At 46.4% G+C, this 26,968-nt stretch overlaps 1 pseudogene; it reads left to right on the top strand.

Annotated features, from left to right (window-relative positions):
- Positions 1-2,599: 2,599 nt before the first annotated feature.
- On the top strand, positions 2,600-26,968 carry LOC139264080 (sorting nexin-18-like; annotated as a pseudogene).

Below are 26,968 nucleotides of genomic sequence, written 5' to 3'. Positions count from 1 at the left end.
TCATCTGGGGCTTCTATATATTTTTTAATATATTATAGGTCTTCCTTGTCCCACAGAATAAAATCAAGAAAATACAGGCAGTAATCATGCAAAAATGAATGATTTAATCAATCTGTCTTTTGCTTAAGCGGCTTTCTGTCATCAATGTACCTGTGTCTGACCAGACCTGAAGCGTGTTAAAGTACTGTATAAATGTACAATTAGGTAGTTAATGTACGCTCTTTAAATGCCATGTTGAGCATATATACAACCACTACACTAAGTTTTAGATTTTTAAAATATTTATACCTGGCTAATCTGGCAATGTAATGCGTTTGTAATGTTTGGCTTCTTGGGAAAAAAAGAAAAAACAGCTTTGCAAGATGATGTTCAGTATGTCTGTGGTGAGGACAATAGCTTGTGATGAAAGGTGGCAACAATTATGCCATTTACTCAAAATGAAAAGAAAGCTCGCAGTGAGAGTGAAAATACTGGACATTTCAATTAGTTATAGTGGTCTATTTTTGTTTTGTTTTCCAGTTTTGGGGATCTTTATGTGGCTTACAACAGCAGTGTCCAAGCTGCATAGGTCCATAACCATGGAGCTTTGAGGCCGTGTAAAATGTTTAAATCAATATTCTGAAAATTTTCATATATCTCAAGATACTGATACTAACAGATATTGTTTTTCTGATTTAGGATTTAAACATTACTAAAAACAGTCCTTTCCAAACATGCAGGCTACAAAATTCAAACAGGACAAAGACAGTAACAAGTATAAATGGAAATAAGAATGAGCTGCTGGTGCTTTGAGAAAGGTCGGGAACTGCAGGTTGGTCGCTCATGGCTTAGATATTTGTTCCTTTTTCTTTACTGCATAACCCATTGTGTCCTGTTATTAGAACAATCAAACACATGCTACGACCCACTTTTCAAAATGACTTAAGCAAAGCTACAGAATGTTTTCTTGTAACTTATTAAAGGAAACATTTTTGCAATTCCTTTGTGTGGTGTGGTTTCCTACGGCAACTATATAATGGACGTAGCTTATTTTCAAGCCTCTGCTAATGTCATTCTATAATCTAGGAGGTGTGCAAGAGTAGCCTGGGGAGTCATGCCTTCCAACTTCTCTTGTGAGTGCATGCCTGGCCTCCAAACAACTCTGAAGCTTAAATCAGGATTTCATCACTTAAAAAATGCTATACAAAAATGTGTGTCCTTGCAGTCCAAGACAGAACATGATGTGTGCAGAATTGTACATCTTTGCTTCAAGTCCGCATTTCTCCACCCCAAGATTTCCAGATCTTTACGACGATATCTGGGGGAGATACCAAGCCGAGAAAAATTATTTCCTCAGAAAGCAGAGATGTGAGTTCAAGTTCCACCACGACAGCTGGGAATTTAAATTCAGTCAATTAAATAAATCTGGAATTAAAAAACTGGTATCAGTAAAGGTGACAATTAAACTATCGGATTGTTGTTAAAACCTATCTGATTCACTAATGTCTTTTAGGGATGAAAATCTATCATCCTTACCTGGTCTGGCCTTTTTGTGACTCTGGACCCACAGCAATGTGTTTGACTCTTAACTGTTCTCTGAAATGGCCGAGCAAGTCACTCAGTTGTAAAAAACTACTACGAGAAGCAATAATAAAACTGGACAGACCACCTGGCATCGAACTCAGCACCGGCTATGGACATGACGAAGGCACACCCAGCCCAGTCGACTCTGCAAAGTCCTCCTCACCAACATCTGGGAACTTGTGCCAAATTAGGAGAGCTGTCCCACAGACTAGTCAAGCAAAAGTCTGACATTGTCATACTCACAGAATCATATCTTTCAGTCAGTGTCCCAAACTCCACCATCACCATCCCTGTTAGTCCTGTTCCACCAGCGGGACAGACCCACCAGGATTGGTGGCACAGTGGTATACAGTCGAGAGGGAGTGACACTGGGTGACCTCAACATTGACTCTGGACCCCATGAAGTCTCATGGTTTCAGGTCAAGCATGGGCAAGGAAATCGCCTGCTGATTACCATCTACCACCCTCCCTCAGCTGATGAATCAGTACTCCTCCACATTGAACACCACTTGGAAGAAGCACTGAGCGTAGCAAGGGCACAGAATGTACTCCGGGTGGGGGACTTCAATGTCCATCACCAAGAGGGCTCGGTAGGACCACTACTGACTGAGCTGGCCAAGTCCTGAAGGACATAACTTGCAGCAGGTGGTGAGAGAACTAATCTACCTGTCGCAGATGCATCTGTCCATGACAGCATTTGGTAGCAGTGACCACCACACAGTCATTGTGGAGATGAAGTCCTGTCTTCACACTGAGGACATCCTCCGTCCAGTGGCGTAACTAGAGGATGTGAGCCCCAATGCAAACATTGATTTAAAAGAATCACAGAACGACAGGGAAAAAGTGTAGCTGGCCAGGGAAGACCTTGCACAGCCGGCCCTTGAGTGAGGGCGTCCAGGGGGCCGAAGAGGGAGTTCGGGGTCTGGGGGAGCCGGTGTGAGGGGGGAGCCGGGACCAGTGTGAGGGAGGGTTTATGGGGTGGAGGGTTACCGCGGGGCCCGGGAGTGGAGCTGAGCCGGGTGCGGACGGCGGGACGATGGCACGCCAGGCTCAGGCTCTGTACGATTTCCAGAGCGAGAATGCGGGCGAGATCTCAGTGCGGGAGGACGAGGTGCTGGCTGGAGGGGGCCAACAGCCATGGTCAGAGGAGCCTCTTCCCAGCCTTGCATGTGCAGATCCTGCGGGCCGGGAGCTGCACCCGCTGTTGGTGCCAGTGCCACTGAGCCCCCCACCTCCCGCTATGCCAACGTGCCGACTGGCGGCTACTGCCGTCCCCCACCTCTCACCCAAACGGGCGACGGCAGCAACCTCGGGGGGCTGGTCCTGGTGGGGCTGCAGCACCAGGCGTCGGGCAGCGGCAATGAAGACAACTGGGACGACGACTAGGACGATAACTCGACGGTGGCGGACGAGCCGTTGTCCGGGGGCGGCGGGAGCGGGGGAGGCGGCAGCGGCGGCAGGTTCTTGGATTTCAACAGGGTGGGTCATTATCGAGTGAGCACAGGGGCCGATGGCCAGAATGTCGGGGGATCGGTGTCCTCCTCCTCCTCGGCCGTCGCCTCCTCCTCCAAGAGCACGGCCACAGTCAGCAGGAACCTCAACCGCTTCTCCACCTTCGTCAAGTCGGGTGGCGAGACGTTCATCCTGGGTGAGGCGGCCAGCTTCGTCAAGGACAGCGACAAGATCTCCGTGGCGGCCGGCCCACATGGCCCCGAGTGGCAGGAGAACCCTTACCCGTTCGCTTGCTCCATCGACGAGCCCACCAAGCAGACCAAGTTCAAGGGAATCGAGAGCTACATCTCATACTGCCTGGTGCCCAGCCACACCTAGTGCCTGGTCTACCAGCGCTACTTCGACTGGCTGTACGGCTGGCCGGTGGAGAAGTTCCCTGTCATCTCAGTGCCCCTCATTTCCGAGAAGCAAGCCACCAGCCGCTTCGAGGAGGACTTCATCTCCAAGCAGAAGAAAGTGCTGACCCTGTGGATGAACCACATGTCGAGCCATCCGGTGTTGGCCCGCTGCGACGCCTTCCAGCACTTCCTCACCTGCAACGACGAGAAGGCTTGGAAGCAGGGCAAAAGGAAAGCCAAGAAGGACGACATGGTGGGGGGCAACTTCTTCCTGACGCTCAGCACCCCGCAGAGCTCCCTCGACCTGCAGGAGGTGGAGAGCAGGGTCGACGCGTTCAAAACTTTCACCAAAGAGGATGGACGAAAGCGTTTTCCAGCTGAGCCACACCGCCAATGAGTTCGTGAGGAAGCAGGTGAGAGCCCTGCCTCCATTGAGTTGTGTGGCACTACCACCGTGCTAAATGGAATAGATTCAGAACAGATGTAACAGCTCAAAAATGGACATCCATGAGACGCTGTGGGCTATCAGCAGCAACAGAATTTTATTCCACAACAATCTGTAACCTCATGGTCCAGCATATCCCTCACTTACCATTACTATCAAGTCAGGGGACCAACCCTGGTTCAATGAGGAGTTTAGAAGAGCATGCCCGGAACATCATCAGGCATACCTAAAAATGAGGTACCAATCTGGGTAAGCTGCAACATAGGACTACATGCATGCTAAAAAGCTGAAGCAGCATGCTATAGACAGGGCTAAATGATCTCATAATCAACGGATCAGATCAAAGCTCTGCAGTCCTGCCACATCCAGTCGTGAATGGTGGTGGGCCATTAAACAACTAACAGGAGAAGGATACTCCATGAATATCCCCATCCTCAATGATGGCAGAGTCAAGCACGTGACTGCAAAAGACAAGGCCGAAGCATTTGCAACCATCTTCAGCCAGAAGTGCTGAGTGGACAATACATATCGGCCTCCTCCTGAGGTCTCCACCATCACAGAAACCAGTCTTCAGCCAATTCGATTCACTGCACGTGATATCAAGACACGGCTGAGCGCACTGGACTCAGCAAAGGCTATGGGCCCCGACAACATCTCGGCTGTCATGCTGAAGACTTGTGTTTAAGAACTAGCTGCACCTCTAGCCAAGCTGTTCCAGTACAGCTACAACACTGGCATCTATTAGACAATGTGAAAAACTGCCCAGATATGTCCTGTCCACAAAAACAGGACAAATCCAATCCAGCCAATTATCGCCCCATCAATCATCAGCAAAGTGCTCAGTTTGGGTTTCGCCAGGATTACTCGGCTCCAGACCTCATTACAGCCTTGGTCCAAACATGGACAAAAGAGTTGAATTCCAGAGGTGAGGTGAGAGTGACAGCCCTGGACATCAAGGCAGTATTTGACAAGTGGGGCATCAAGGAGCCCCAGTAAAACTGAAGTCAATGGGAATCAGGGGGAAAACTCTCCACTGGAGTCATACCTGGCATAAAGGAAGATGGTTGTGGTTGTTGGAGGCCAATCATCTCAGCTGCAGGATATCGCTACAGGAGTTCCTCAGGGCAGTGTCCTAGGTACAAGCATCTTCAGCTGCTTCATCAATGACCTTCCCTCTATCATAAGGTCAGAAGTGGGGATGTTAGCTGACGATTGCATAGTGTTCAGTGTCATTCGTTACTTCTCAGATAATGAAGTAATCCATGTCCGCATACAGCAAGACCTGCCGACATTCAAGCTTGGGCTCATAAGTGGCAGGCAACATTTGCGCCACATAAGTGCCAGACAATGACTATCTCCAACAAGCGAGAGTCTAACCATGAGCCCTTGACATTCAAGAACATAACATCATAAGAAATGGGGCAGGAGTAGGCCATTTGGCCATTCAAGCCTGCTCCGCTATTCAATAAGATCATGGCTGATTTGATCTTGGCCTCAACCCCACTTTCCTGCCCGCTCCTCAAAACCCTTCACTCCTTTATCATTCAAAAATCTGTCTATCTCCACCTTAAATATATTCAATGGCCCAGCCTCCACAGCTCTATGGGATAGAGAATTCCAAAGATTCCAAAGATTCACAACCCTCTGGGAGAAGAAGCTTCTCCTCATCTCCGTTTTAAAAGGGTGACCACTTATTCTGAAACTATGGCCCCTAGTTCTAGATTCCCCCACGAGTGGAAATATCCTCTTTGCATCTACCCTGTCAAGCCCCCTCAGAATATCATTCTTCTAAACTCCAATGAGTATAGGCCGCAACCCCTTCATCTCAGGAATCAACCTAGTGAACCTTCTCTGAACTGGTTCCAATGCAAGTAAATCCCTCTTTAAATAAGACCAAAACTGTATGGAGTACTCCAGGTGTGGTCTCACCAACGCCCTGTTCTGCTGTCGTAAGATTTCCCTATTTTAATACTCCATTCCCCTTGCAATAAAGGCCAACGTTCCAGTTGCCTTCCTAATTACATGCTTTACCTGAATACTAACTTTTTGTACAAGGACCCCCAGATTCTTCTGTGCCGCAGCATTCTGTAGTCTCTCTCTATTTAAATAATAATTTGCTTTTTTATTCTTCCTACCAAAGTGGATAACCTCATATTTTCCCACATTATATTCCATCTGCCAAATTTCTGCTCATTCACTTAACCTATCTATAATCCCTTTGCAGATTCTTTGTAGCCCCTTCACAACTTGCTTTCCCACCTATCTTTGTATCATCAGCAAATTTGGCGACATTACACTTGGTCCCTTCATCCAAGTCATTATATAGATTATAAATAGTTGGGTTTTGGCGTGCCTGGCCGTTGGAGATGGGGAGATGTGGACCTCCCAGCTATCTGGTGACAGAATTAAATATTACACAGCTATATAGCATACAACACTCACTCATAAAAAAAAAAGCAAAATACTACGGATGCTGAAAATCTGAAATAAAAACGGAAAATGCTGGAAATAATCAGCAGTTCAGGCAGCATCTGTGGCGAGAGAAACAGAGTTACCGTTTCATGTCGATGACCCTTCGTCAGAACTGGAAAAAGTTAGAGAAATAACAACTCTAGAGTAATGAAGGTCACCCCTCCAGCACAAGTACATAAGAACATAAGAAATAGGAGCAGGAGTAGGCCATACGGTCCCTCGAGCCTGCTCCGCCATTTAATATGATCATGGACTCAGGTCCACTTCCCTGCCTGCTCTCCATAACCCTTATTCCCTTATCATTTAAGAAACTGTCTATTTCTGTCTTAAATTTATTCAATGTCCCAGCTTCCACAGCTCTCTGAGGCAGCGAATTCCACAGATCCACAACCCTCTGAAAGAAGAAATTTCTCCTCATCTCTGTTTTAAATGGGCGGCCCCTTATTCTAAGATTATGCCCTCTAGTTCTAGACTCCCCTATCAGCGGAAACATCCGTCTTGTCAAGCCCCCTCATAATCTTATATGTTTCGATAAGATCACCTCTCATTCTTCTGAATTCCAATGAGTAGAGGCCCAACCTACTCAACCTTTCCTCATAAGTCAACCCCCTCATCTCTGGAATCAGCCTTGTGAACCTTCTCTGAACTGTCTCCAAAGCAAGTATATCCTTTCGTAAATATGGAAACCAAAACTGCACGCAGTATTCCAGGTGTGGACTCACCAATACCCTGAATAACTGTAGCAACACTTCCCCGCTTTTATACTCCATCCTCTTTGCAATAAAGGCCAATATTCCATTGGCCTTCCTGATCACTTGCTGTACCTGCATACTATCCTTTTGTGTTTCATGCGCAAGTACCCCCAGGTCCCGCTGTACTGCAGCACTTTGCAATCTTTCTCTATTTAAATAATAACTTGCTCTTTGATTTTTTTTTCTGCCAAAGTTCATGACCTCACAACATTATACTCCATCTGCCAAATTTTTGCCCACTCACTTAGCCTGTCGATGTCCTTTTGCAGATTTTGTGTGTCCTCCTCACACATATCTTTTGCTCTCATCTTTGTATCGTCGACAAACTTGGCTACGTTACACTCAGTCCCTTCCTCCAAGTCGTTAATATAGATTGTAACTAGTTGGGGTCCCAGCACTGATCTCTGCGGCACCCCATTGGTTACTGATTGCCAACCCGAGAATGAACCATTTATCCCGACTCTGTTTTCTGTTCGTTAGCCAATCCTCTATCCATGCTAATATATTACCCCCAACCCCATGATCTTTTATCTTGTGCAGTAACCTTTTATGTGGCACCTTGTCAAATGCCTTCTGGAAGTCCAAATACATTACATCCACTGGTTCCCCTTTATCCACCCTGCTCGTTACATCCTCAAAAAATTAAAGCAAATTTGTGAAACATGACTTCCCCTTCATAAGGCCATGCTGACTCTGCCTGACCGAATTTTGCTTTTCCAAATGTCCTGCTATTGCTCCTTTAATAATGGACTCCAACATCTTCCCAACCACAGATATTAGGCTAACTGGTCTATAGTTTCCTGCTTTTTATCTGCCTCCTTTTTTAAATAGGGGCGTTACATTTGCAGTTTTCCAATCAGCTGGGACCTCCCCAGAATCCAGGGAATTTTGGTAAATTACAACCAATGCATCCACTATCCCTGCCGCTACTTCTCTTAAGACCCTAGGATGCAAGTCATCAGGTCCAGGGGATTTATCCGCCTTTAGTCCCATTATCTTACTGAGTACCACCTCCTTAGTGATTGTGATTGTGTTAAGTTCCTCCGCCCCTGTTGAATTTATTATTAGTGTCCTCTACCGTAAAGACTGATATAAAATATTTGTTTAGAGTTTCTGCCATCTCCATGTTCCCCATTACTAATTCCCCGGTCTCGACCTCCAAGGGACCAACGTTTACTCTAGCCACTTTTTATATACCTATAGAAACTCTTGCTATCTGTTTTTATATTTCGTGCTAGTTTACTTTCATAGTCTATCTTCCCTTTCTTAATCATTTTTTTAGTCATTCTTTGTTGGCTTTTAAACGCTTCCCAATCTTCTGTCCTCCCACTACATTGTATGCCCTTGTTTTTAATTGGATACCGTCCTTTATTTCTTTAGTTAGCCTATGTCGCGCACAAACTGGTTACCAGCTCCTGTCGCAGTAAGAGACACCACACTGCAAATTTACAGGGACCGCACACGTTGGTGAGAGCAAAGTAGTGTGAGCAAACGCCTTTCTTACAAGCAGGTAAGAAAGCAGCCGTAAGAATTCAGTACTTATTGGAATATTTCTTCAGCCCTATCAACTGTTCTCACCTTGCTTCCACTGGCGAGTTCGAGGAAGCACAGGAAACCCATGCATCAACAGTTAAATCCCAAAACCCATGTTAATATCATTCTTAATGAGCTACTAACATATTAAAATTGATAACCCGCTCTGCCAAACAGCCACGTAGACCGTCAGTACAACATATCATCGATCGATCGACCAATCATTTCATTCATTTAGTAATGGAATACTTTACTAAAATACATTACATTTTGTGTAATTAATATAGTATCGGACTACTATCTGAATTTAGGTTTATAAATTATTGGGAGGATAGAAGCGGGAGTGATGATCAACACTATCAGTTGGCCTGTTTCAAATTTACCAATTTTACACTTTGCTCTCACCAACGTGCGCGGTCCCTTTAAATTTGCAGCGTGGTGTCTCTTACTGCGACAGGAGCTGGTGAGCGGTTTGTGCGCAATGTAGGGGAAATATTGATGTGTAGCCCTCAACAGCGCACCAAAACTTGTTAAGTGACCCTCCAGCCCAAATAATTGCTCATCCCTGTAATAAAAGGTTCAAAGATTGAACCTAGTCAGAATTAAGGAACAGAAAAGGAGATGTTACATTGCTGGGTGCTTACTATAGATCCCCAAATGGAGAGTGTTGTGTATCTGTAAAGCATGCACTCCCATATTCCACCACCAGGGAGCGCATCCCCTGAAGTCCCAAAGGATCCCAGCATCCCTTGGGAGCACTGTATATACGCCGGCCCCTAAGGACTGTTAATCACTCTAGAGTGTCTTAATAAAGACTGAGGTCACTGTTACTTTATCCTCCCTGTGTGCAGTCTCATTTGTGTTAGGAACACAACAACTGGCGACGAGTACACAAATCCAACGCAAAGATGCAGCAAACTGTGGGCATCCGGGAGAAGTTCTCGGAGGGTGAGGACTGGGAAGCCAATGTCGAACGGATAGACCAGTACTTTGTAGCCAATGAGCTGAACAGAGAAGGAAGCGCTGCAAAAAGGAGAGTGATCCTCCTCATGGTCTGCGGGGCACCGACCTACAGCCTCATGAAGAACTTTCTGGCTCCAGTGAAACCCAGAGATAAGTCGTATGAGGAGCTGTGTACACTGGTTCAGGAGCAGCTTAATCCGAGGGAGAGCGTGCTGATGGCGAGGTATCGGTTCTATACGTACCAGCGATCTAAAGGTCAGGAAGTGGCGAGCTACATCGCCGAGCTAAGGCGACTTGCAGGACAATGTGAGTTTGATGGCTACCTGGAGCAAATGCTCAGAGACTTTTTTGTACTGGGCATTGGCCATGAGACCATTCAACAAAAACTTTTGACTGTAGAGACACCGACCCTCAGTAAGGCCATTGTGATAGCACAGGCGTTTATGTCCACCAGTGATAACACCAAACAAATCTCTCAGCATACAAGTGCTAGCAATGTTCATAAAATAACTGGAACTGTGTTTGCGAGCAGAAATGTACAGGGCAGAACCCACGAGTCTGCAACTGCCAGCAGGCCTCAGGTGACCCAGATGACTCAGAGTCCGCAACAAAGACAATTCACACCTTGTTGGCGTTGTGGAGGCTTCCATTCAGCCTAATCATGCCACTTCAAAGGATATGTTTGCAAGAGCTGAGGAACAATGGGGCAACTCCAACGAGCTTGCAGACGAGCTGCAAGCTCTGCAAAACCTGCTAACCACCAAGTGGCAGAGGAAGATCGGTCCATGGTGGACCAAAGCAATTACGAGCCCCAGAGAGAGGAGCAGATGCTGAAGTACACGGGGTGCACACATTTTCGATGAAATGTCCACCTATGATGCGAAATGTAAAATTGAATGGCTTACCCGTAGCCATGGAACTGGACACTGGCGCTAGCCAATCCATCATGAGTAAAAAGATGTTTGAGAGACTGTGGTGCAACAAGGCACTCAGGCCAGCCCTGAGCCCCATCCACACGAAACTGAGAACGTACACCAAAGAGCTTATCACTGTCCTGGGCAGCATCATGGTCAAGGTCACCTACGAGGGCACAATGCATGAACTGCCACTCTGGATTGTCCCAAGCGATGGCCCCATATGGCTTGGAAGGAGCTGGCTGGGCAAAATCCGAGCACTATCACATGTCGATGAGGCCTCATGTATCCAGGTTCTTAACAAATTTCCTGCCCTTTTTGAGCCACGCATTGGAAACTTTTCTGGGGTGAAGCTGCAGATCCACTTGGTCCCAGAGGCACGACCCATTCACCACAAGGCGCGAGCGGTACCTCACATGATGAGGGAGAGAGTGGAAATCGAGCTGGACAGGCTGCAACGTGAGGGCATCATCTCCCCCGTGGAATTCAGCGAGTGGGCCAGCCCAATTATTCCAGTACTCAAAAGTGATGGCACGGTCAGGATTTGCGGCGATTATAAAGTAACTATTAATCGTTTCTCGCTACAGGACCAATACCCACTACCTAAGGCAGACGACCTATTTGCGACGCTGGCAGGAGGCAAGACATTCACCAAGCTCGACCTGACTTCGGCCTACATGACGCAGGAGCTGGAGGAGTCTTCGATGGACCTCACCTGCATCAACACGCACAAGGGACTGTTCATCTACAACAGATGCCCGTTTGGAATTCGGTCGGCTGCAGCGACCTTCCAGAGAAACATGGAGAGCCTACTCAAGTCGGTACCACGCACGGTGGTTTTTCAGGACGAGATTTTGGTCACGGGTCGGGACACCATTGAGCACCTACAAAGCCTGGAGGAGGTCCTCCAGCGACTGGATCGCAGAGGGGTTCGGCTGAAGAGGTCGAAATGCGTCTTCATGGCAACAGAAGTTGAGTTTTTGGGGAGAAAGATCGCGGCAGACTGCATTCGGCCCACAGACGCCAAGGCAGAGGCTATCAGGAACGCGCCCAAGCCACAGAACGTCACGGAACTGCGGTCGTTCCTGGGACTCCTCAACTATTTTGGTAACTTCCTACCGGGTTAAGAACCCTCTTAGAACCCCTACATGTGCTATTGCATAAAGGTGAGAACTGGGCATGGGGAAAAAAACAAGTAATTGCTTTTGAGAAAGCCAGAAACATTTTATGCTCCAACAAGCTGCTTGTATTGTATAACCCGTGTAAAAGACTCGTGCTGCGGGGAAGTTGCAACCTGTCGCCTATGCTTCCAGGAACTTGTCTAAGGCCAAGAGGGCCTACAGCATGATTGAGAAAGAATCATTGGCGTGTATGTTCGGGGTAAAGAAAATGCATCAGTATCTGTTTGGCCTCAAATTTGAGCTGGAAACCGATCACAAGCCCCTCATATCCCTGTTCGCTGAAAACAAGGGGATAAATACTAATGCCTCAGCCCGCATACAAAGGTGGGCACTCACGCTATCAGCGTATAACTATACCATCCACCACAGGTCAGGCACAGGGAACTGTGCGGATGCTCTCAGTCGGCTACAATTGCCCACCACGGGGGTGGAAATGGCGCATCCTGCAAACTTGTTGATGGTGGCGCAGCCCACGGACTTGTTGATGGTCATGGAAGTGTTTGAAAATAATAAATCACCTGTCACGTCCCGCCAGATTAGGACTTGGACCACCCTAGTAAAAAAAACTGTGTACTGCATGGGAGCTGGGCCAGCATTCCCGTTGAAATGCAAGAGCTAATCAAGCCGTTCCAGCGGCGAAAGGATGAGCTGTCCATTCAGGCAGACTGCCTGTTGTGGAGTAACCGCGTAGTGCTACCCAAAAAGGGCAGGGAGACATTCATCTCAGATCTCCACAGCACACAGCAGGGTATAGTAATGATGAAAGCGATATCAAGATCCCACAAGTGGTCGCCCGGTATCGAATCTGACTTAGAGTCCTGTGTACGGCAGTGCAGCATGTGTGTTCAATTGAGCAACGTGCCCAGAGAGGCACAACTAAGTTTGTGGTCCTGGCCCTCCAGACCATGGTCGAGGATCCATGTCGACGATGTGGGCCCGTTTCTTGGTAAAATGTTCCTGGTGATGGTGGATGCTTTTTCAAAATGGATTGAATGTGAAATAATGTCGGGAAGCACCACCACCGCCACCATTGAAAGCCTGAGGGCCATGTTTGCCACCCATGGCCTGCCTGACATACTGGTCAGCGACTACGGGCCATGTTTCACCAGTGCCGAATTTAAAGAATTCATGACCCGCAATGGAATCAAACATGTCACCTCGGCCCCGTTTAAACCAGCCTCCAATGGGCAGGCAGAGCGGGCAGTACAAACAATCAAACAGAGCCTTAAACGAGTCACAGAAGGCTCACTCCAAACCCACCTGTCCCGAGTACTTCTCAGCTACCACACGAGACCCCACTCGTTCACAGGGGTGCCCCCGGCTGAGCTACTCATGAAAAGGACACTTAAAACCAGACTCTCGCTGGTTCACCCCAACCTGAATGATCAGGTAGAGAGCAGGCGACAGCAACAAAATGTAAACAATGGTCGCGCCACTGTGTCACGGGAAATTGATCTGAATGACCCTGTGTGTGTGCTAAACTATGGACATGGTCCCAAGTGGATCGCGGGCACGGTGATAGCTAAAGAAGGGAGTAGGGTGTTTGTAGTCAAACTAGACACTGGACAAATTTGTAGAAAGCACCTGGACCAAACAAGGCTGCGGTTCACAGACTGCCCTGAACAACCCACAGCAGACAGCACCTTTTTCGAGCCCACAACACACACTCAAAGGATCAATGACACCACGCCAGACCAGGAAATTGAACCCATCACGCCCAACAGCCCAGCAAGGCCAGGCTCACCCAGCAGCCCTGCAGGGCTAACAGCACACCAGCCCAACGAGGGCACAGCCAACACACCAGAACAGACATTTGTACTGAGGCGGTCCACCAGGGAAAGAAAGGCTCCCAACTGCCCCACCTTGTAAATAGTTTTCACTTTGACTTTGCGGGGGAGTGATGTTGTGTATCTGTAAAGCATGCACTCCAATGTTCCGCCATCAGGGAGTGCATCCCCTGAAGTTCCAAGGGATCCCAGCATCCCTTGGGAGTACTGTATATAAGCCAGCTCCTAAGGCCGTGTTACTCACTCTGGAGTGTCTTAATAAAGACTGAGGTCACTGTTACTTTAACCTCCCTGCGTGCAGTCTCATCTGTGTTAGGAACACAACAGAGAGCAGTAATAGTAGAGAACTTCAATTATCCTAATATATACTTTCCTAAAACGTGAACAGGAGAATGTCTTTAATCAGTGTCCAACGAGGGAGACAGCAGTGCTGGATCTGGTTTTGGGGAATGAAATAGGGCAAGTGGAGTGTGTTGCTGTAGGAAAACATCTGAGTAATAGTGATCATAATATAAGTAGGTTTAAAGTAGTCATAGCAAGGGACAAAGAAAAAATCAAAGGTGATAATACCTGACTGGAAGAGAGCCAATTTCAGTGATTTGAGAAGGGATCCAACACAGGTGGACTGGAGACAAAGATTGTCCAGGAAAACAGAAATTTAGATATGGCAGGTCTTCAAGACGGAGATACTTCATGTACAAAGGAGGCCATAGACAGACTGGTGAAATGGACAGACACATGGCAGACGCAATTTAATGTGGATAAGTGTGAAATGATGCACTTTGGGCGAAACAACATGGAGAGGCAGTATAATTTAAATGGTAATATTTTGAGGGGGTGCAAGAGCAAAGGGACCTGGGGGGTGTATATCATAAATCCTTGAAGGTGGCAAGGCAAGTTGATTAGGCAGTTAAGAAAGCATATGGACTAATTGACTTTGTAAATAGGGGCATTGAATACAAAAATAAGCAAGTCACACTAAACCTTTACAAATCTCTGGTTAGGCCCCAGCTGCAGTATTGCGTACAACTCTGGGCACCACATTTTAGGAAGGATGCCAAGGGCTTGGAGAGGGTACAGAGGAGATTTATCAGGGTGATACGAGGAATGAGGTACTTCAGTTATGTGGAGAGACTGGAGAAGCTAGGATTGTTCTCCTTAGTGCAGAGAAAGTTAAGTGAGGGTCTAATAAAGGTATTCAAAAATTAAAGTAAAGTTTTATTAAAGTTAAGTACATTGTAAATTTTTGAATAAAATATATTTTACATTAAAACTGAATCATGTTCCTTTAACACAGCACTACAGAACAGCTCCAAACAGTAAACATGGTCCATGTGGAATAGTTATCGCTGAGCCCTCAGGCATCAGTAAAGCTTTCATGGATGAGCTGCTGGCGCAAGGCTCCAGCAATCGTTAAAGGGGCACGATGGCCTGCCTTCCTCCGCCGTCGTGCTCCGGCCTCAGGCACTTACATGGCTTCCTCATCTTTGTCGACCTCCTCCTCCTGCTCCTCATCTGCATCTTCCACATCATTATCATCAGCCACTGTCACCACAGGTGGGTCTTCCACTGCCAGGTGCTGCTGCCTCATGATGGCTAAGTTACGCAGCATGCAGCACACAACAGTGAACTGACCGACACTCTCAGGGGAGTACAGCAAGTAGCCTCCGGAATGGTCCAAGCATTGGAAATGCTGTTTCAAGATGCCAATGGTCCTCTCAATGATGCTGCGTGTTGCAATGTGTGACATCTGGTATTGGCGGTCAGCTTCCGTCCGGGTTACGCGTAGGGGTGTCATGAGCCAGGTGGCGAGGCCGTACCTTTTGTCTTCCAGTAGCCAGCTCTGCTGCTGCTGAAACATGGCAGATATAACACTGTCGCATAGGATGAACGCATCATGCGTGCTGCCAGGGTATCTTGCATCGACTGACATGATATGATGCATGTTGTCACACACGAGCTTCACATTAATGGAATGGAAGCCTTTTCTGTTCCTGTACATGTCAGAATCCTTCAAAGGTGCTCACAAGGCGATGTGGGAAAAATCAATGCAGCCCTGAGCTTTGGGAAGCCAGCAATCCTGGAGAAGCCCACAGCCCTGTCATGGATTGCTTGGGCGGTCATGGGGAACTTTATGAAGTCATTCCTACGCGTGTACAGTGCAGCCGTCACCTTGGCAAATGGAGACATGTGTTGCATGTTGAGAGATGGCGCACACATCCCCAGTTGTAGCTTGAAACAATCTGGAGGCATAGAATGAAAGTGCAACTGTAACCTTAATTTCAACTGACAAAGCAGTCCTCCTGATGCTTTTAGGTTGCAAGTCTGCTCTGACCAACCTACAGATCTCATTTGCAACTTCTTTGCGAAAATGCAGCCTTCTGGCACAGTCTCCATCCCTCAGGTGGAGGTACGAATGCTTGTCTCGTAAGGCCTCCTGCCCAGCATCCTACGGGCTCTGATGTTCCTGATGCGATGAAGTCGAATCACTTGTCTCCTACGTAGCACCATGATGCAGAAAGCTCGAACAAGGTATGGCATTTTCAGTATTGCCCCCATACTTAAATTTAATCTTTGAAAGAAGCTCAAAATGGCAGGAAAGCAGGCAGCACAGGTTCACAGTTGTACTCTCCAGGTCTGTATGGATGGACCAAACCCAATGGTCTTGTGACTTCTCCTCTCTCCCTGCCCCCCTCCCCCTTGAATCTTGTGACTTCTCTCTCTCCCTCCCCCTCCCCCCATGGCTTGTTTTGTAGCCGAGCCCCGAGCCCCTGTGTCTGCGGGGCCGATTCTGCCGGTCAAACATACGACCCTCCAGCCTTGCTTCAAGACGTTCGGTGGTGGTGTGTGAGTGAGTTAAAAAATTAGAGAACTTCTGAAATCCAACAAATTTACACTTCTATGTTGACAGGTCAAAAAAAATTGAACTTTATTATTGATTTTGACAGTGTTCTTAACTCCCTCCAAAACCTTCGATTTATAAACTTGTTTATATAAATTTATATGTGTCTTTCAGCACAGATTTGTAAATGTGCACTGGTTTTCTTAACTCACCAGAAGGTTTTTCGGGAGTGGCCAAATATACCAACCTAAGAGAAAAATTGTTGGCTAAACTGCGAACAATTGAAAGAACTGGCGCAGACATGAGAGACATGACGTAAAAAAAAGTGGCATGGAAAAATCAGTTACGCCGGCGCAGATCGCAGGGGCAAACTTTGAAAAAATGAATACGCCAAAGAAAACGGCGCGCGCCAAAAAAAAGGCGTAAATGAATGGGGAAAATTGAGCCCTAAGTGTTTAACTACGCCTGTGCAGGAGGTTGCTGTCCGATTTATTCCATTATATAGGTGAGCACTGTTAGCCTCATCTACACAAAATGTTGCATAGGGCTATTTTTCCTTTACACTGGTTATCAGACCAGCAAACTACATTTTGAAAACCATATTCAATTACTAATTTTCCATTCTTCCAGGTGAGATCAATAAATTAAGTTATAACAATAGGTGTCAGCAAGAACTTAGTTTACAACAGATCTTCTGCCAAAACTCATCTGAGACAAATGCTCCCCAATCTCACTAATCTCTAAAAAGTGCAGGCCTGTCTTTTATGTATTACTAGCAGATCTCACAGTGAGTCAATGGTCACACTAGTACAAAGGGGTTACAGGGGCATACATAGCTGCTGTGCGAGGGCTTAACATGGTGAGCAGTAAATATGGAACACATTGACAAGTAGCCTGCAATTTTGGGCCATCTACCCAATACATAGTACTGTTGGACAGTCTTACCTAGTTATGTTTCTGATAAATACGCTGTCTTTCTCACATCTGTTCCCAGGTTCAGCAGATATAGTATAGTTTGCTGGTATTCAGCCTGCCTGCCACCTACTGTCGGGCATGCTGCAATGTCATCCCAAATCCACTTTGCTAGCTATGAAACGGAGGGTTGGGTTCTGCAATTTTCCCCCCATACAGCCTTTGAAAAGACTGACCAATATTTAAAAACTGAAGGCTCTTTGCCTCTTATTGTGGCTACTTACTTTTAAGCAGCGGTGGTTGAGGTCGCCTCTTGAGCGACATTCAATTTGTTTGTTTTTTTCACTTGGATCCGAAAGTCGCTCTTAATGGGGGTGGTGACTACATTAAAGGGACAAATACACAGCGGTGGTAATACGTGAGGGGCAGAAATTGGGCGGGGGGGGGGGTTGAGGAGGGGCCGCCGCGATGACGACATCATGGCGCCACGACACCACGGCTCTCCCCTTCACTTAAAAGGGTAGAGCCTTCGCAATTTCAAAACTTCAGCCCACTGGGCCATGTTTCGTCCGGGCACCCAAGAGGGGTTGCCAGGCTGCCTGCTGGCGGCCAGTTCAAACCTGGGGGCATAATTGTTGGGCTGACATGGCAGTCGGCCGACAAAAAAAAAACATGGCGGTAGCGGCAGTGTGCCTTCCCCTTCAAGGGGAGCTGCACCGCCGTTGCAGAGGCCACAGCCTCACTGGACGACCGGGAAAAAGCAGGTTTTGGCACCTCTGGGCCGGCTGAAGATTTTCAGAGTGGAATGTTGCCGTCAGGGGGGTGGGGGGGGGGGGAGGGGTTAGATCAGCGGTGCGCACTGTGATGACGCACTTAACATGGATCGGCAGCAACAGAGTGGTGGGGGGGTGGGGCGGGGGAGATCGGGGCATTGCTGGGTTATCCCAGGAGCGGAATTTTAATAATGGCGGATATTACATGAAAAGTCAGTGTCCATTGCACTCCGCAGCGTGGCCGCTGCTTTCCGATGTTAATAGACCTTAATGAAAGGGGCAATTTGTGTCTCTGTCCTTCGTTTATTCTACCCAAGTACATTACATTTTGGTGACGAGGATGGGATCCCAAAGCTATTTTTAGGGGTCATGGAAGGACAAATTGTTCAACCTTCGAGTGGACAAGTTTAAGGTGAATTTGTGACACCTAAACTGAATTTTTGTGATGTTTTACCATTAATGCTCGTGCACAATCATCTGTGCTTCACATTTGCGTGTATCTATACACAGCACCTGCGGCGTTGATTCTCACACATACACAGGTAACGTGCTGAGTCACTGTTTGACGGGATCGGGACAATCATGGCCGAGCCTACAAGATTCATCGATGTATGACCAAGCTCGCGAACAATTCAGTTCTTACATTGTGCGGGTGGAGATCTTTTTTTAGGGCCAATAACATTATTGAGACCGAAGGAGCAGATGAGAATGTTCAAACTCAAAATAAAGTAATTCATGAATAGAAAAAAGCAATTTTTCTAACGGAGATCGGGCCAGATGTCTACGGAACATTGACAAACTGACACGCGCCAGGGAAAGTGAAGGATGCGTCGTTTGAAGACACAGTCAAGAAACTCAAAGCCGCTAGAAATAGCAGAGAACTATAAGTTTGGTACCAGAAACCAAAAACAAAGTGAAACCATCACTGAGTGCATTGTAGCTCTTAACAACCTGTCTTTGCATTGTAACTTTGGCACATTTTTGGATTGTACGTTGCAAGATAAGTTTGTGTGTGTACTGGTGGATGAGCGCGCACAAGTCGCTGAACACTGAACACTCCGAACCTAACATCTGACATAGCATGCAAAATTGCCCTATCTATGGAGATGGCATCCAAGAATGCTAGGGAGCTCCGTCCAACTCAAGTGACTGGTGCAACTGAGGTCTACAATCACAAAGCCAAAACCAAACATAAAGCTGTGAGACTGGGTCAAAAGCATGTTAGTGAGAGAAGTTCAGTGAATTGGAATTCACTCACCAACGTCCTGCCAATACAGAAATACAAAGAGTCCGAAATTGCCCCCCCCCACCCCCTCTATAAGTTCCATTCCCACTTCTAAGAGGCAGGAAGAGAGTGGAGAGGCCTTACTGACCGGGGCAGACGGATGGGCTGACCACTCAGTAAAGCTGCCTATTATTGTAGCAAGCTACAACAGATCAATTCTCATGGGCAACGACTGGGTGAGAAAGTTAAGAACTAGACTGGAAAAACATCTTCAATGCAGATGCTTCAAAGATGTGACTCGACACAATGCTAAACAAGTACGAAAGCATTAATACAAAATCAAAATACTGCAGATGCTGGAATCTGAAATAAAAACAGAAAATGCTGGAAATTTCAGCGGGTCAGGCAGCATCAGTGGAAAGAAAAACAGAGTTAATGTTTCGGGTCGATGACGCTTTGTCAGAACAGGCGAATGTTCGAAAAGAACATATTCTTAAGAAGCACTGAAAGAGGGAGGGGAAGAAAGAACAAAAGGGAAGGTCTGTGATAGGGTGGAAGGCAGGAGAGATTAGAGAGACAAAAGGGATGATGGGCTGAATTGAAATGTTAATGCCAGGAGTTAGAAAAAGATTAGTCTAGATAGGGTGTGAATGGCAGAGTAATGACCAGCTGCCATTGGAGACAAAGGGACATTAAATCTGCTGACAAGGGTGGCGCTGTTGTTGTTTGGCGAACTGACCTCTACCTTGCAGAGACTGATCGCCAACTCTCTAACACCTCCTCCTACTTCCGACTGAACATCAAGCCATCATTTCCCAGACCATCACTGACCTCATCTCCATTGGAGATCTTCCCTCCACAGCCACCAACTTCATAGTTCCCCAACCCCGCCCAGCCCGCTTCTACCTCCTTCCCAAGATCCACAAACAGGACTGCTCCGGTAGACCCATCATTTCAGCTTGTTCTTCCCCACAGAACTTATTTCTTCCCATCTCGACTCTATTTTTTTAATTGCTTTGTCCATTCTCTTCCCACCTACATCTGTGACTCCTCCGATGCCCTCCGTCACTTTAGCAGTTTCCACTTTCCCGGCCCCAACTGCCTCCTTTTCACCATGGACGTCCAATCCCTCTACACTTCCATCCCCCACCAGGATGGCCCAAGGGCGCTCCACGTCTTCCTTGAGCAGAGGCCCAACCAGTCCCCATCCACCACCACTCTCCTCTGCCTGGCTGAACTTGTTCTCACATTGAAGAACTTCTCCTTTAACTCCAATCACTTCCTCCAAATTAAAAGTGTTGCTATGGGAACCCGCATGGGTCCTAGCTATGCCTGCCTTTTCATAGGATATGTACTAGAACATAAGAACATAAGAAATAGGAACAGGAGTAGGCCATACAAACCCTCGTGCCTGCTCCGCCATTCAATGAGATCATGGCTGATCTGATCATGGACTCAGCTCCACTTCACCGGCCGCTCCCATAACCCCTTATCATTTAAGAAACTGTCTATTTCTGTCTTAAATTTATTCAATGTCCCAGCTTCCATAGCTCTCTGAGGCAGCGAATTCCACAGATTTACAACCCTCTAAGAGAAGAAATTCCTCCTCATCTCTGTTTTAAATGGGTGGCCCCTTATGCTAAGAACATGCCCTCTGGTTCTAGTCTCCCCCATCAGTGGAAACATCCTCTCTGTATCCACTTTGTCAAGCCCCTTCATAATCTTATATATTTCGATAGCAAGCAGATAGCAAGAATTTCTATAGGTATATAAAAAAGAAAAGGGTGGCTAAAGTAAATGTTGGTCCCTTAGAGGACATGACAGGGGAATTAGTAATGGGGAACATGGAGATGGCAGAAACTCCGAACAAATATTTTGTATCAGTCTTTATGGTAGAGGATACTGACAATATTCCGACAGTGGATAGTCTAGGGGCTATGGGGGGGGAGGAATTTAACACAATCACAATCACTAAGGAGGTGGTACTCAGTAAGATAATTGGACTAAAGGCAGATAAATCCCCTGGATCTGATGGCTTGCATCCTAGGGTCTGAAGAGAAGTAGCGGCAGGGATTGTGGATGCATTGGTTGTAATTTACCAAAATTCCCTGGATTCTGAGAGGTCCCAGCAGATTGGAAAACTGCCTCATATTTAAAAAAGGATGCAGACAAAAAGCAGGAAACTATAGACCAGTTAGCCTAACATCTGTGGTTGGGAAGATGTTGGAGTCCATTATTAAAGAAGCAGTAGCAGGACATTTGGAAAAGCAAAATTCGGTCAGGCAGAGTCAGCATGGATTTATGAAGGGGAAGTCATGTTTGACAAATTTGCTGGAGTTCTTTGAGGATGTAACAAACAGGGTGGATAAAGGGGAACCAGTGGATGTGGTGTATTTGGACTTCCAGAAGGCATTTGACAAGGTGCCACATAAAAGGTTACTGCACAAGATAAAAGTTCACGGGGTTGGGGGTAATATATTAGCATGGATAAAGGATTGGCTAACTAACAGAAAACAGAGAGTCGGGATAAATGGTTCATTCTCTGGTTGGCAACCAGTAACTAGTGGGGTGCGGCAGGGATTAGTGCTGGGACCCAACTATTTACAATATAGATAAACGACTTGGAAGAAGTGACTGAGTGTAACGTAGCCAAGTTTGCTGATGATAAAAAGATGGGAGGAAAAGTAATGTGTGAGGAGGACACAAAAAAGCTGCAAAAGGACACAGACAGGCTAAGTGAATGGGCAAAAATTTGGTAGATGGAGTATAATGTTGGAAAGTGTGAAGTCATGCACTTTGACAGAAAAAAATCAAAGAGCAAGTTATTATTTAATGGAGAAAGATTGCAAAGTGCCGCAGTACAGCGGGACCTGGGGGTACTTGTGCATGAAACACAAAAGGATAAATATGCAGGTACAGCAAGTGATCAGGAAGGCCAATGGTTTCTTGGCCTTTATTGCAAAGGGGATGGGGGATAAAAGCAGGGAAGTATTGCTACAGCTATACAAGGTATTGGTGAGGCCATACCTGGAATACTGCCTGCAGTTTTGGTTTCCATATTTGCGAAAGGATCATCATCATCATAGGCAGTCCCTCGAAGCGAGGATGACTTGCTTCCATGTCAAAAAGGGATGAGTTCACAGGTATTTCAATGAAGGACCTAATATTCCAGATCCCGAATACATCGTGAAGAGTGGAAGATGCCTGTGCTTGGATTTTATTAACATGTGGTGACCGTTACACACCAGCCACCACACGGGCTTGACAGAGCTAGGTCTTGGTCCAGTGGCTCGGATTACCCAAGACTAATTGGAGACCAGCTCTGCTGCACAGACCTAGTGCGCACACATATCGCAGTGTGGGCAGGCTTGTGCTGCCCCTGGGCCCTCACTTCTTCTGGGCCCCAGACTCACGCCTCTCCTGGGCTGAAAGCAGTTCAGAGAAGGTTCACTAGGTTGATTCCGGGGATGAGGGGGTTGACTTATGAGGAAAGGTTGAGTAGGTTGGGCCTCTACTCATTGGAATTCAGAAGAATGAGAGGTGATCTTATCGAAACGTATAAGATTATGAGGGGGCTTGACAAGGTGGATGCAGAGAGGATGTTTCCACTGATAGGGGAGACTAGAACTAGAGGGCATGATCTTAGAATAAGGGGCCGGCCATTTAAAACAGAGATGAGAAGACATTTTTTCTCTTAGAGGGTTGTTAATCTGTTGAATTCGCTGCCTCAGAGAGCTGTGGGAGCTGGGACATTGAATAAATTAAAGACAGAAATAGACAGTTTCTTAAACAATAAGGGGATAAGAGGTTATCGGGAGCAGGTGGGGAAGTGGAGCTGAGTCCATGATCAGATCAGCCATGATCTTATTGAATGGCGGAGCACGCTCGAGGGATCGTATGGCCTACTCCTATTTCTTATGCTCTTATGATAAGATCACCTCTCATTCTTCTGAATTCCAATGAGAAGAGGCCCAATCTACTCAACCTTTCCTCATAAGCCAACTCCCTCATCTCCGGAATCAACCTAGTGAACTTTCTCTGAACTGCCTCCAAAGCAAGTATATACTTTCTTAAATATGGCAACAAAACTGCACGCAGTATTCCAGGTGTGGCCTCATCAATACCTTATATAGCTGTAGCAAGACTTCCTTGCTTTTATACTCCATCCCCTTTGCAATAAAGGCCAATAAACCATTGGCCTTCCTGATCACTTGCTGTACCTGCATACTTATCCTTTTGTGTTTCATGCACAAGTACCCTTAGGTTCCACTGTATTGCGGCACTTTGCAATCTTTCTCCATTTAAATAATAACTTGCTCTTTGATTTTTTTCTGCCAAAGTGCATGACCTCACATTTTCCAACATTATACTCCATCTGCCAAATTCTTGCCCATTCATTTAGCCTGTCTATGTCCTTTTGCAGATATTTTTGTGTCCTCCTCACACATTGCTTTTCCTCCCATCTTTGTATTTCAGCAAACTTGGCTACGTTCCACTCAGTCCCTTCTTCCAAGTCGTTAATGTCGATTGTAAATAGTTGGGGTCCCAGCACTGATCCCTGCGGCACCCCACTAGTTATTGGTTGCCAACCAGAGAATAAACCATTTATCCTGACTCTCTGTTCTCTGTTAGTTAGCCAATCCTCTATCCATGCTAATATATTACCCCCAACCTCGTGAACTTTTATCTTGTGCAGTAACCTTTTATGTGGCACCTTGTCAAATGCCTTCTGGAAGTCCAATTACACCAAATCCACTGGTTCCCCTTTATCCACCCTGTTCGTTACATCCTCAAAGAACTCCAGCAAATTTGTCAAACATGACTTCCCCTTCATAAATCCATGCTGACTCTGCCTGACCGAATTTTGCTTATACAAATGTCCTGCTACTGCTTCTTTGATAATGGACTCTAACATTTTCCCAACCACAGATGTTAGGCTAACTGGTCTATAGTTTCCTGCTTTTTGTCTGCCTCCTTTTTTAAATAGGGGCGTTACATTTGCAGTTTTCCAATCTGTTGGGATCTCCCAATCCACAATCCCTGCCGCTACTTCTCTTCAGACCCTAGGATGCAAGCCATCAGGTCCAGGGGATTTATCTGCCTTTAGTCCCATTATCTTACTGAGTACCACCTCCTTAGTGTCCTACTCGGGACCCTTCCCTCACCTCTTTTTCCGGTACATTGTTGACTGTATTGTTGTCATTTCCTGCTCTCGCCCCAAACTAGAAAATGTTATTCATTTTGCATCCAATTTCCACCCTTCCCTCACCTTCACATGGTCCATCTTTGACTCTTTCTTTTCCTTCCTCGACTTCTCTGTCTCCATTTCTGGGGATAGGCTTTTGACCAAGATCACTCCCTCCAGCGTCCATAGCAATGGCCATTCTGTGCATGCGTGTTTTTTTTTAAGTGATTAAATTTTCCCGCGATTAGGGAGGTCAGGGGTCATCTGCACATGCGCAGAACAATTGAAATAGAGAGAGCGAGAGAGAGTCAAGTGTTGAAAGCTATTGTTTTGGTGATTGGTGATTGAGGACCTGTTGTTTTTTGAGAGGAATAATTAAAAATAAATAATGGAATATATTGAAGAGGCCATGTTAAGTGATCTTGGAGAGGCGGAGGAGGTGGGTGAAGGGAGTGATCTTGGTGAGGTGGCAGAGATGGGTGGCAGAAGGATTGCCAAGCGTTTTTCGGAAGAGGCAAAGGTGGAAACTCGTTGGGCCCAATTGACCTGGGGTGGTCATGGGAAATTGGGTGGAGATCGCCGAAGTCGTCTCATCGGCGGCACACGATGTCCATGAGCCAAACCAGTGCCGCAAACGCTGGAATGACCTTGTTGGTTCCGGAAGAGTAAGTAATAAATTTATTACATTTATAATTATAATTATAATGATGCAATGACTCATTAATTCAAATGTAGATCTGTTGGATTATAATTAAGCTGATAATCTTGGTGTCATGTGTTAGTTCCTAACCACGATCTTATTATATTTATTCTCAGGCCGTAGATATAATCATGTATTCAATTGCATACAAAAAGGTTAGCATATAACGTTAACAGTAGCAAGGGCGATGACTAATTGTGGATTATCTGTTTGTTCTGTGTGTTGTGTAATAAGTAATAGTATCTATTAATATCTGTAATAGTACCTAGGCAATGAGCTTATGCTATGCTCTTGTTACGTTTGCAGAGGAAACTATCAAAAAACCACACCGAGCAGAGGCGGACCGGAGGAGGACCGGCAAATCAGTGCCAGCTCACTGATCTCGAAGAGCGGGTGTTGGCATTAGTGGGGGTCCAAAATCGTTCGGCCACCATGGTGGTGCTGAACCTGTTCTTGTGCCATGTGAGTAATGTATAAACCATTGGTGATTTAAAGTAATTTAATGCCATTTCAGTATGATATATGATTGATGTAATGTTATGTTATTAATGATGGGATCATGAAATATCATTGTAATGCAATGCAGATTCTGTACTATCATGATGTTAATTTTACGTGATATATCTGTCAGTGATATTTATAGCAACAGTGTTGCTCCTCGTACATATGCCTGCATAGTGTAAGCATTTTCATGTCACCCTGGCATCCCTTTCTCTTCTACGAACCTCATTTATGTTTTCTAGGTGCTCAGGCTTTGCAGACTCCCCAGGCTTTGCAGACTCCCCAAGCTTCGCAGACTCCCCAGGCTTTGCAGACTCCCCAGGCTTCACAGACTCCCCAGGTTTTGCAGGCTCCCCAGGCTGTAGCTGGAGGTGATGAGGCAAGAGCCTCTCCTTTGCTTGTGCAAGTGTCTTTATCCATCGTGGACAGTGAGAAGGTGGAAGATGAACCTGCAGCAGGCTCTTCTAATATACCTGTGGCCACGTCCTCCTCCACCGAAGAAGCAGTGGGTCCAAGCTCCATGCAGCAGAGCACCCAGAGTGGTTCAATGCCTGCACCAACCCCGCAGAGGTTGATTTGGTAAGGTCGGATTGCTCCCAGACCGGCAGATGTCAACCTAGACATGATATAACTCTCGGACGAGTGTCGACATTGGTCGAGAGCTCCTCCAGGCAATGGGCGGGTTAACTGGTCACGTTGCCACTCTGACCGCGGATGGTTGCGGAAATGCAGAGAATAGCCGATTCCACGGATAGCAAGCTGCGGTCTTGGGATATGGCACTGCACCTCAAGGTGCCTTACCACCATTGTCGACGGATGCAAGTCAGGAGGAAGCAGTTGCTTCTGACTCGGAGGACGTTTCTTTGGAAACATCCTCTCCACCTCAATTGTGACTCTGCCACCGTCAGCCCCCACATAGCAGCAGCGCTCAAGGTGCCCTGCTACAAGGCGGCTTGGTGTGGGTAGAAGGTGGGGGGGGGGGGGTGTAAGTGGGAGGGGGGGGGGGTTCAGACCAAGGGGATAAAGGCAAGGCAAGATATGGCCGCAAGTAGCGGGGGGGAACTGTATTTTTGTTTTTTGTATTATTGTTATTAATAAATGTGTTGACTATTGGGTGGGTGGGTGGCTGTTCTATTTATAATTGTTTTTGAAAGTTTGTTGTTGTTATACTGTTATTTTTTTTAAAATCACTGTTGGGATGGGGGATAGATGGGTATTTATATATTTGTTAAAAAAAATGTCTTAAAAAATTTAGTAATCATAAAATATTTTTATTTAACTTAACATTGTTGTGCAGTATCTGCCAAGAACAGAAAGGTTTCAACATCAATACAAGGTTTGCAAACAACGGCGAGGCCAGGCAAGGATGA

Source organism: Pristiophorus japonicus, chromosome 5 (genome assembly GCF_044704955.1).
Source record: "Pristiophorus japonicus isolate sPriJap1 chromosome 5, sPriJap1.hap1, whole genome shotgun sequence".
In the NCBI taxonomy this organism is placed as follows: domain Eukaryota; kingdom Metazoa; phylum Chordata; class Chondrichthyes; family Pristiophoridae; genus Pristiophorus; species Pristiophorus japonicus.
The sequence above is the reverse complement of the archived record's forward strand: the minus strand, read 5'-3'. Positions and strand labels throughout refer to the sequence as shown.